Here is an 11791-nt window from a genome sequence, read left to right on the forward strand (position 1 = left end):
CTCTCATCGCTCTACGTCAGTCGTCTACTGAAGTATATTCCAGTTTGACAAGAGTGTGGTCTCCCTATGTCGGTTCACTTCTGGCTGGTCTACCCCTGTCTAGTAGATGCTATACTGGGTACAGCAACTTATATCTGGGCAACTTATGTATATTAGAGTATAGGTTTTAGGTAGGATAACCGAGAGGTAGAGCCTTGTCTTGCTAGTTTTGACTGGAAGAGGTTTAAACATTGGAACCCTTCAGTCTTCTTCCAAGGTGGCATGACTTAGATAACGCATCTCTGTTCACAACAGATGACGATGGATCTCGGCGTGACGCCCCCCCCCCATCTTGTCACTCCGGAAACGGCACGGATGCCGTTCCTGAACTAAGAAGATTGAGGGGGTTTCCTCAGTTTTATGTCCAGGCACGAATTTAGCACGAAGTAACACCATGAGCATGGAACAGACCTGTTTGGCGATGTGACGGATCTAGCGACTAAAAATCAAAGTTACGAAACCTCTCAGCTGGAACCAAGAATTGAGTAACACTTATGACGCTGCTCTGTAACACGTGGACTCAATATGCGTTATTTATATTGTATATTACATGGCAGTTTTTCTCTCGTGGGCACAGCGATGTTAAAAGATCTTGTGAATTATCTTACCTTCTACAATAAGCACAATTTCCCAAGTAGTTTACATTGTCCAGGCTTAGGCAAGATTCTAAGTAAACTCCCGAAAGGGCACTTCAGGTAAACAGAAATTTTGGCGTTTAGTAACTTGCTTTGATTTATCTGTGAAACTCTCTTAGAAGATGACACAATTATTAATTATGAAATATTGATAATAACTTTTAATCTTCTTAAAACAGCTATAACATATTTTAATTATACTTTTTGAATCTACTATTAACATTTACTGTCCGGTAAACGTAAACTTACTAAGCCTACCGCCAAACAAATGATAAATGTATTAGTTATAGTAGAAAATAATATTGTTGGGTAGAAGGCGAACCAGGTTATTGTTGTTTTAAGAGACAATAAATAATGGATAATTGTAATGAAGCAAAATGACCACACGAGTATTGCTGCTGATGAGAGCAACAGGTGCTGTGTTGTGGTAGTGGCAGGCAAGCCACCTGTTGATGGCTGACAGCCGTGATGTTCAGTAATTAGGATGTGCTGTGTGCTGTGCAGCCCTACGTACTTGGTCTATTCCTGGACCTCAGCCGTAGTTCGTCCCATCTACCTTCAGTTACTACACACACCAGAAAGGTGATTTTGTTACAAAAATGCAATTAATGGGGCATTCCTATGGTCTGTAACACGCAAGTAGGGCCATGTGAATATGGGGAGCCATTAGTTGCATCGGGCTGTGGCCTTTGCACAACCCGAGTACGGTAATTTGTCGCCCTTGGAGCAGCTGTAGGGGCATTGCCCAGTGCCCGGCGTGTGGCGGTGGGCAGGTCGGATGTGATATTCATCTCAGGAATCCCGTGCCATGTGATACGGGCATAGTTTAAATACCGGCCCGCCTTCGCCCACCTCAGGAAGACAATACTCGTAATCAGTTTCAGGTTTCCATCAGTAGATAACAGTTAGGATTAAAACAGGTATTTTCAAATCCACGGGTATTCTAATTTCTGACGACCTTCTAAAGATATTTTAATTCTTATTACAACGCTGCCACGTCCATACATACATAGTAAGGTGCTCCTAATGTTTCATAAACAGCGTTTTGTACTTGTCTAGTAGACAGGGTGAAGTTTTGAAGGCAGAGGTCAGGCCAATCTTTCTTTAATTATTCACTTAATACTACATAAACAACTGTTAAAATTTATCATTATAATAGAAAATTTATATTTCTTAAACTACAATCAACTGTAACTATTTGGTTATATTTTTCATGTTCACTGCATGTAATTGAAATTAAACTTGTGTACTAGAGGTGCTGTTCTGTCAGGTTGGCACTTTTTGTAATGATTCACGTAGGGTACGCCAATTCCTTGGGAAACTGTAATCTCCTGAACGACCCAAAGAACACGTTTGGTCAGCGAACGTGATGTGCGCGGTTGTAATATTTCGATTCCAAACCAACTACAGTAAGAGGAGGCAAGTGTTTCGTAAGTGACAACCAGACTGAGATAACGTCTGCAGCTTATCGCCGTGACTTTCCTTATCGCTGCACGTTCTTTTGTAATCTCAATATAGTTGTTTGGACCGTGGATTGTTGGCGCCAAGCGATCTCGTTTTGTAACTCTAGCTGTACGTTTGAAAATGTTCTAACGATTTTGCTTGTGTAACATTGTTTATCTTATCAATGTATTAGTTCCAAAGTCATTGTATTAATCATACTGTAAGCAATGTTCATACGAACGTAATAAACTACTGTTGGAACAGATTTTGTAAACTTTAGGATCGGATACTGCCAGTTTGCTGATGGCCTGAATAAAAACAAAGAAATAATATATTAACACAACCCACTGAAGTTCCCAAACCAGGGTGTAATCTTAAGTGGAGTCTTAGTTAATATCTATTAAGTAGAGACTAATAGCATGAAACTTCAGAATGTTAAATATTCAGCCGGACCGTGGACCTACTGTCCACCCCTTAAGAAGTAGGTAAGAAATGCTTCCGGCAGTTTTATGACGTGGACCTACAGTCCGTTTACCACCTCAAACGCTTACATTTTAGTCATATAATCAGGGGGGGGGGATTTCTTCATTTTAAATATCTAATTTTTAATATGCATCCTAATTATTTTTATTTTGTCAATGTTGTTATTAGTTGTTCATAACAAATCCGTAGAAGTATTAAAATAATTATGTACTTAACAAGAAATACTCAAAAGAATATATGCGTATTGATGAAGACATTTCCCCATTATCCAGACCCTCCCTCCCATTACAGACATCTTCTCTGCGACCAAAAAGAGGGGGTTGAGATTTAATTGATCTGCCTGCATGAGCATATACAATAATTCGTGTCTATGTTTGGATGACAGTCTGTAGAACAAGATAACAGTACTCTATAATTGGGTCAAGATATATTACATTATACTCCGCAATTGCTATAAAGTGGTGATTATTGGGTAAGTATGCCGCCAACTCGACAATCTTCTCTTGCGGTAATGTGTATCTGTTGTGTTTACCAGCTGTCTGACCTTGATATGCGGCATTACTAGCTCAAGGTCAGATGCCCACTAGGAGTTATTACACGCGACGGTGTGGGTGGAGATGGTCAAAGAGTGAGGGTGTGGATGCCCCTCTCAACTGCTGAGCCCTGATGATTGATACATAAGCCAGGTTAGACCGATCGCCACGTGACAAGCCCGCCTTTTTTATCAACATTCCTGGCGTCTTCCCCACAGGACCTGTGCCCCTCGTTCACCGTGGCTTATGTAACCGAACCGGTCGGTTGTGTCAGGATCTACCCCGTACATTCCTCGCGTCCCTGTTACCTCGCGCTAGTGCGTAGTTGTAAGGATGATGATGATAGATTGGGTGGCCGCCAAAAGGAAGTGGTTCATTGCATTTTAGAGCCGACCACAACACAAATATGGGTTCAGCTGAGACCACAGCCTGTTTCCCCTCAGTTTTATTGTTGTTTATGTCCAGTCCAGGCACTAACTCATCACACGGTTAAAAAGGGCGCATCCTCCCTATTCCCATTACAGAGTCAATTTTTATAATTTTGAAGTCGGTAGATTGTAACAGTATACTAGTTTTAAGTTGAGTGCGCGCGATCGAGAGAGTTTTCTTTTTTTAATATCCATTCGTGGTTAAGCGCGGCAAAGTTCTTTAATCTCAGATAATAACTAGCTGAGCTGTTTACAGAGTTGGGAATTATGATATTATAAAATAGAGGATGGGACTAGGGGATTTGTTTGGTTTAGAGTAAGAATGTCTGCAAGTTACAGAAACAGTAACCTAAGGGTTGTCTGGAAGAACAGGTGGCATGCGTCGCTAGAATACACAGAACTGTAATATCGTTGTTAGAGCGCTTTTGCTTCATAAAAAACAATCATATAATTAATTTAAATAAGTTTTCACTAAATAATCGACGATTGCGTATTTGCTGCGATTTGCATATTTACCAATTTAAATCTTTCTTTACCCATGCATCTAAATGGCGATAAAGCATAGTTAACAGTAACACTGATAGTCATTATAAGTGTTGTAATTATCTACTATTAAAATAAAGTTCGTTACAATTGGTATGAAAATTATGAAGTCTAATAAATCTTTAGTCTTAGTTACCGCTGCAAATTGTTTACATTTTTAAAGCAACTTACCGCACGGCTTTCTTCATAAAATTCGAAAACGTTTATCTTATAATGGATTACGTGTGTATTGAAACAAAAATTACTTTTATAAAATAATCATACACATAATTGTGCGCCTAATGTATAATATCCGTCAGACATCCTCTTTTGTGAACGGGGCATTGGTAAGGGAATTGTGGGCCGACAGATTCTTAATAATCATTATAGTCACCACAATTAGTAAACATAGAACTAAAAGTAGGATAAAGGTAATAGCGGGGTTATTCCCAGTTTTTCTTTTCGTGTATATTTTCAAAATAATGAAAACAAAATTTTCTTCGTTGGAAGGACGCAAGAGGACCCAGCAGCTTCTGGTAAATCTCGAACTTCCCACTAGGCACAAGACACGCTCGGTGCACAGTGCCGGGTGCACTGCTCGACAACAGCTGATAGTGAATGAGCCTGACTTACTAACTGACTGTCCGAAGTGCTCGCGCGAGAGTGAATCTCTGCTCTCCCGACAGAGTGAGACTGGATATCGCACTCGCAGAGCTCGCCCCGGCTTCTCGGCTTTTTCTGAGCATCGGCTAACGTGGTGGGGGGCGCTCTTTGGTTCTCCTCGCTACGGGCTGTATGTATTCCATCCTTCTCTAAATTAACACTGTCTCCCGTCTTCTTCTTACACTCCACTTTCCTCTTACCCGCCGTCCACTATTAGATAGCCCCACCCACCTAAGGCATCGGTCGTAGGGTCTGCTTTACAATTAAGCCGTTGTGGTGCAGAGTTCTAGTCTTCCTGCGGTATCGGGGGGGGGGGTGGGGGGGGGGGGAATTTGGAAGTCTTATATATCTATACATCGTGTGAGCGCGGAGTGTGGTTAAAATATTCTGTATGTTGATGATTTGGAGCAATTTTACTTATATTTAAGCATAGGTACGGAAATACATTGTTACAATCTGCATTAAAATATATGACGGGTGCGAACTATTGCTTTTACGTTTCGATTACGTACTCGCTTTGGATATAAAACATGTCTCTCTGACCATTCTGACTAATAAAAACGCCAGTTGTTTTCTAGACTTTTCCATAGCACGTAACCAACTGTAAATAAAAAAAAGAATAATAGTAAAATAAAATAAACAATAATCAGAGTTTACCACCTGAAATGTTGAATTAAGTTTCTTCTCCTCTCAATTTTGGAAATATGTAGGCCTATATTAATCTAAATCGTGTAATTTCCATGATTACTCATAATAGTTTCCAACTATCTTAAAAATCAACATATCCACCGAATGAATTTTATTACAATGCAACTGATAATTAATTGTTAGTCAACATTTGGCTGATACATTCCCGTATAATACATTCTGGCAGTGATAAAAGTGATAACCCGCAAGGCGGAGCCAATTTGAAAATTATAATAACACCACATGATTTCTCGTGAATTGATAGAGACATTTCCCCTAAAAAATCCCCCCCCCCCCCCCCACCCCCCCCCCCCCCCACCCCCCCCCCCCCCCACCCCCCCCCCCCCCCACCCCCCCCCCCCCCCACCCCCCCCCCCCCCCACCCCAATACATATAGATAGAAAAGGAGAGGAATCTTATTTTGTTCCCCTAAAAACAAGCCTTGCAATTCCCTAGCACCATAAAATCTTATGAAACACGTATTATACAATCATGGTAAAACCCGCCATTACCGAATACTGAGGGTGGGCGGGTCGGGAGGACTCAAGCGCGAAGTGAGCATTGTAATGCGTTCGCTTTATGGAATGATGTTATACGCCCTGTTAAATAGATTATATAGGATTTGTATTTAATGAGTAGCCTAAGTAGCTGTAACCAAGCGAATGGTTACTTTTATGCAAGTGCAATAATCTTTGGACTAAAAATACTTATAATAATATTCTAAAGGCATACAGATTGATATTAAAATTGTGTAATCCCCTTAAGAAGGGAATTAAGATACACGCAATCTCTCATCTTTACTCATCGTTATCAGGAACATTATAAGTTCATTACGTACTTTTTCCATAAGAAAGCACAGACAGCATCGCTCTCATTCAAAGTACTTGAGACATAGTTGATGAATCGACTGACATTTTAAGAAAGTTTCATTTGTAACGAATAGAGATCTTTTCAACGAGTGAAAAGCGATGAATTGAAAGAGAAAGTTCACGTTTCCGTTACCAACTACCGGAAAAATCTGATTTACAATGGTGCTTTGTTATTGGTTATTGGAGATTACCGAGAAGGTTTACACTATGTTTCTATGAATAAATGATTCTCTCTTTCAGAGGAGCGTTATGACTTTGAATTCATATAAGGTCACACCTTTGCACTACTATAAATTATATTATAATTAATAGCAGATTAAAATTATGAAGATTTAAGATCTTATAATTATGGTTGTACATACGATTAAGGGATAAATAAAAATACTTCAAGTTGGATAATATGCCTGTTTATTATACCAGGTCTTGTGTACGTATTATTTGGGTATATTTTTTGTTTTATTCGGGTTAGTACGATAGTTGATTTTCTACAAGGGTCAATGTTTTTGGATTGAAGAATTACTGGCGGTGATATACTTGATACGCTTGTTACGCAGTTGCGGTACACTGAGACGCAAACACGTGTTGGACACGTGGTGCACACACTTCTAGCTTCGTACTGCAACACAGCAGAAAACGTTTACTTCAACAGGGAGAATACTACGATTCTACCACGTTGTTCCTTCTGACAGAATACAGGTCGCAACAGGCAGTCATCACTAGTTAGACTTTGGTGGGCGTTACAAAGAAAAGTGTCAAGGTCAACTGGAAAGGAGAGGAGGTCAACTTAACCTGCTAAGGAGAACAGAAGGGTTTTGTTATCTTGACCCACGTTGTTCCTTCTAACAGAATACAGGTTGCAAGAGGCAGCCATCACTAGGTAGACTGATGCGCATGACAAGGAAAAGTGTCAAGGTCAACCTCAAGGGAGATGAGGAGGAGAGTGATTGTCAGCAATTGGTACAAGCACGGCTGTATTCATCAGCGAAGGTTGTTGTATGCCAGTATTGTAACCTGCTAAGGAGAACAGAATGTTCGAATCGCTGTGATAAGCCATGTACTGTGTTGACGTCCATTATAAAACAATAGAACGGTTTTTCTTAAACACGTACGTAAGAGAAGTTAAAGTAAACAAACATGATACTGTATAATCTTGTTTAAGCAAGATAGGACTTTGGTATGTATCTAAACAATAGATGTAGACCATGGTCCTGCTGTTCATAGGGCTTAAATTATAAAACATTAGCTACTCACGTACTCATCGTCTATTAATGTTCAAAACAAGTGTAATGTATATTTTTACTAGTTGTTCTGTTTGTTTCAAATTAAAAGTACTAATGTACGTAGTTTTGTATTACTGTGTACGGAGAGTTACAGATCGATGCCGTTTGGTTCTTACCATTGTAAAAATAAATTCCATCTTTATTGAGAACCAATTTTTTCTATAACGTGCTTTAATTAATTGTTCCCTATTTTAGAGTATACAAAAAGATTTTGCTTAGTTGATAAACACTGAAAATATTAGTAAAAATGTATTGTATACAGTTTTTAAGACTCAGTTAAATTATATTATAAATAGTAGTTTTTATTGGTATTCACTATGGCCTTGAATTCAGTTTCTGAAAGCCGAGCAGGACGTTTCATTTTTGTGCGATTATTGACGCTTTCACTGTCCTCGTATCTGGTCCGTAGACGTCAGCAACACAAGCCTCGGAGGCCGAATGACAGTGAACACAACAGCAAGCTATCCTTGTGGAACTCTGTGTCCATGCGTATGAAGGCCTCGTCACCGGAATGTTGTGCTCTGAACATAGATTTCAAAGTTTCAAACAATCAATAAATGTTTCCACCACACCTCGGTCCAGCGAATTGTTTTAGTTTCATGCAGCAAATCTTGTAACCCTTCATTAGAACAATTAACAATTCCCACGGGTATCTCGTATATCTTTGACATAGTCTAGAGTACTTAATCTCGGTATTGGGAAAATAAAGGTCAGGATTCTCCGAGACGGTAAAGTCAGTTAATGTGCCCTTCGAATGGATATTGGTTGAGTTAAAAGGTAATTTTCCATAAATCATTTTTTTATATTTCAAGTTTATTCGTTAACGTTGCTGGCCATGTCTAGATACTGACAACTTTAAATGTTCCTGTGGGTGGCAACCAATAAATTATGGATATAAAACAGTCCAGCCTCTGCAATGTTAAGTATCTTTCTATTGCAGTTTGTGGTTTTGGTGCCCTTTACCACCACCGCCAGCCACTATCAACTATTGCGTAAACTGATTTAGTAAGTGCTGTTCTTGCAAAACTGCTGTCGGGCAGTCCAGATTTTGCTGGATTTAATTGAAAGTCCTACAAATTGCCTTTAATGTTTGACCCTGTATCCATCATTTGCCGAAAATGAATATTCCTTAAACCGTAACTGCACTCTCCATGATTTGCAGACGCGATATATTGTTCAATGGCAAGAGTTCTGCTTGTCATCTTGTGACCTAATATGCTATTTTAAGATAATTCCTATTGTTCATAAGCCCTAAGTTACGTTACACAATACAGGGTAGCGTGTATAGTGTTAGCGATATTGGGCTAACTGTAGATATTATCTAATTGTTATTCCTAAAACTGAAACACATACACTTTTGATTTTAGTACTTCTACATGAGCATAGTGAGTATTCCTAAATACCCTAAACGGTTTTGTTTATGTTTCACTTATTGTTTGTTTAATACTAAAAATGTAATCTTAAAAGTGCATTAATTCTCTGTCTTATGATTATGTAGGACTATACCAGTATCGTGATCTGGAAGACGGTTATGGGGGTTAATATACCCTCCCGCACGCTCACATGGGCGCCCCAAAATATAATCGGAGAGAAAAATGTATTGGAAAAAATAGTACAAATTACAGCAATATTTCAGTTGCCAATAAACTAATTTTTACTTGGCGTAACTCACAATCTTATTGTTATTCAATTGTGTATAGGTGCACGGTTATTGTGTATGTATGTATGTATACTGTTTAGCCTAAAGAGGCGATTATTCGGGTATATAACCTACTATTATCATATTCTCAGCTAAAATTAGTATTTACTTAATTTGATGTAATATAGATTTAAAATATTCATAAGCAATTTAGCTATTGTATTAAACACAATATGATTCATACCATGTTTTATTCATTTCGTTTCTGGTAAAACTTTAAACCGGTTGCGGTGCGTACAAACTAACAAATGGGTGAGTACGAATTACTCAGAATTGTTACAGTTACGGTAGTTTATAACCAGTTAAAGAAATGAATGCTGAATGATTAGTGACTGACCTCCCCCCCCTCCCCATCACCACCACGTGTCGGTGATGTTCACTGCACCAGACGTTCCAGAGACCGGCTCAGCCGGGTTTCCAGCTAAGGAAGGTCGGCGACCTTCGGTAAATTTAACGAAGGGACGAAGTGGGAACCGTCTGAGTCACTGCCCGGTCTATGCACAGTTGAACCCAGACATTCTCATGTGATGTAATCCTATTGTCTGAGTGGACGTCCCACGGACGGGATGGGTAACAGGTTTAATTAGGAAGTCTGATCGCTCAACCGATTCCCAGCTGTAGACTGTACGGTCGCTTATTCGACTCTACCACGTAATGCTCCATCAGTAACGCACGAGGTTCAACTCAATTACGGAGAGTTCTTCAACTAGGCAAAGTTAGCGCGTATAATATAAGCGTATTTACGTTACGACTGACGATGCGGTGATGTTGATAAAGAGATGTTGGAAAATTGCAGTGAAGCCCGTGCGTAGAGAGGAACGCGTTTGTCTTGACGAAGCACGGATGCTGCAGATTATCCTCGCTTGAGAGGGACGTGGACTGTCGCGAAGCGAGCGCTTCACATGTTAACGAGCTGTGTGCCGCACTTCCTCCAGTCCTCGCTTGACCTACTGTTGCTTCATCTTGACTGGCGATGCGATGGTACCAATGGGCGCCACGTGCTTCTCGAGTGTGACGGACAAACTGCACATCCACTCATGTCCTTATTCACATCTTATTCACACTTTTTTCTGTCTTGATTTCAGATCTTCAAATTATTTAAATGTAACAATTACCTGCCTTCCGTTGTTAACTGTAAACAACTCTAAATTGTTAAGTTCTCTAATTAATTAAATACTAATTCTTAAATTACTGTAATGACACTGAATCACTTAGATCCCATGTGGTATATTATTAATATAACTCATTAAGGCGGATTCTGTAATGATTCAGCAGTAGAATTCAATCGATCACCTATGTAATATTTGCTATATCTTCAGGACGAGTTTCAAGTGACGAAATGTAACAAAGAAGGTACATTAATCATCTTCTTGTTATGTCTGCCCATTTGTGTTTTATTTCAAGTTTCTTTAAATTTGACATGTGTTTTCTTTAACCAAAGACCTTGCTAATGTCAAGATTTAAGTTCGGAATAAGAAAAATCGAAATTGAAACGCTTTCAAACTTTGTGGTGACTAATCACCACATATATCAGAGGATCTCATCGACAGTTAGAACCAGCCTTATCAGGTGCTGATAAGGTAGCTGGCCTCTGTGTTGGTTTCTTATTTTGTCCGGTTTAATTTAATTAAGGGTCTTTTAGTTGTTTTCTTTAATATAATATAATTTAATTATCAAAGCGTGGCAGGGAGAATGGGTGTAATTAAGGAGTATGGTCGCTCCACGGCCTTATCGTGCACGGGTAACGTGTCTAGTCCTGCACAATGTCTTTATCGCTTCTACATTCTACACCCACAATCATACAAACAATAAATAGACACCACAACTTACAACAGTATGAAAACTGCGAATATTAAGTAAAACAGTCATACAGTAAACTAAGGTTGATAGTTGTATGACGCGTTGTGTTTTTCTTGATACAGACCTGAAAGTTTGCCAACACCTTGCATCACAATCCAAGGTGCAGTAATCTACGTATCGCAAAGTAACAATGGGTTCCAAGTGGGAGTGGACAACTTTTATGTTTCGTAGGAACGCCCTCCTCTCTTCTGTCTCGCTTCTTCGTCCAATTTGTGCCGCGTTCAGCCACTGGCGGAACCGGACACGTTGAGATAAGACAACAGAGGCGTGCGACAAGTAACAAGTACGCTCAGAGGAGGGGCTGCTCATTTGTCATCACCTGTACGTGAATTGTTAGAGTGCTATCTAAATATCATCACAAAACAGATAAACTACGTTTGGCCAGGAACCACCGTTCAAGCACAGGTGTTCGTGGGACGAATAAACGATGACTATAATAAATATTATTCATGGATTTTCCAAGGCTAACAGAGTCTCGAAAGGAATACATACACACCATAGCACTGATTTGTGTTTACTGCCTTATCTTGGAGGAAGAAACAGGTTCATGGAAATCTTTCAGCTTGGAGAAGGAAGCGGGTTCCTGAAAACCCTTTATGTACTCCTTTCCTTGTTACAACGTATAATTATAAGCTCGTGAATCTGCAGAG

Source organism: Homalodisca vitripennis, chromosome 1, assembly GCF_021130785.1.
Source record: "Homalodisca vitripennis isolate AUS2020 chromosome 1, UT_GWSS_2.1, whole genome shotgun sequence".
In the NCBI taxonomy this organism is placed as follows: Eukaryota; Metazoa; Arthropoda; class Insecta; order Hemiptera; family Cicadellidae; genus Homalodisca; species Homalodisca vitripennis.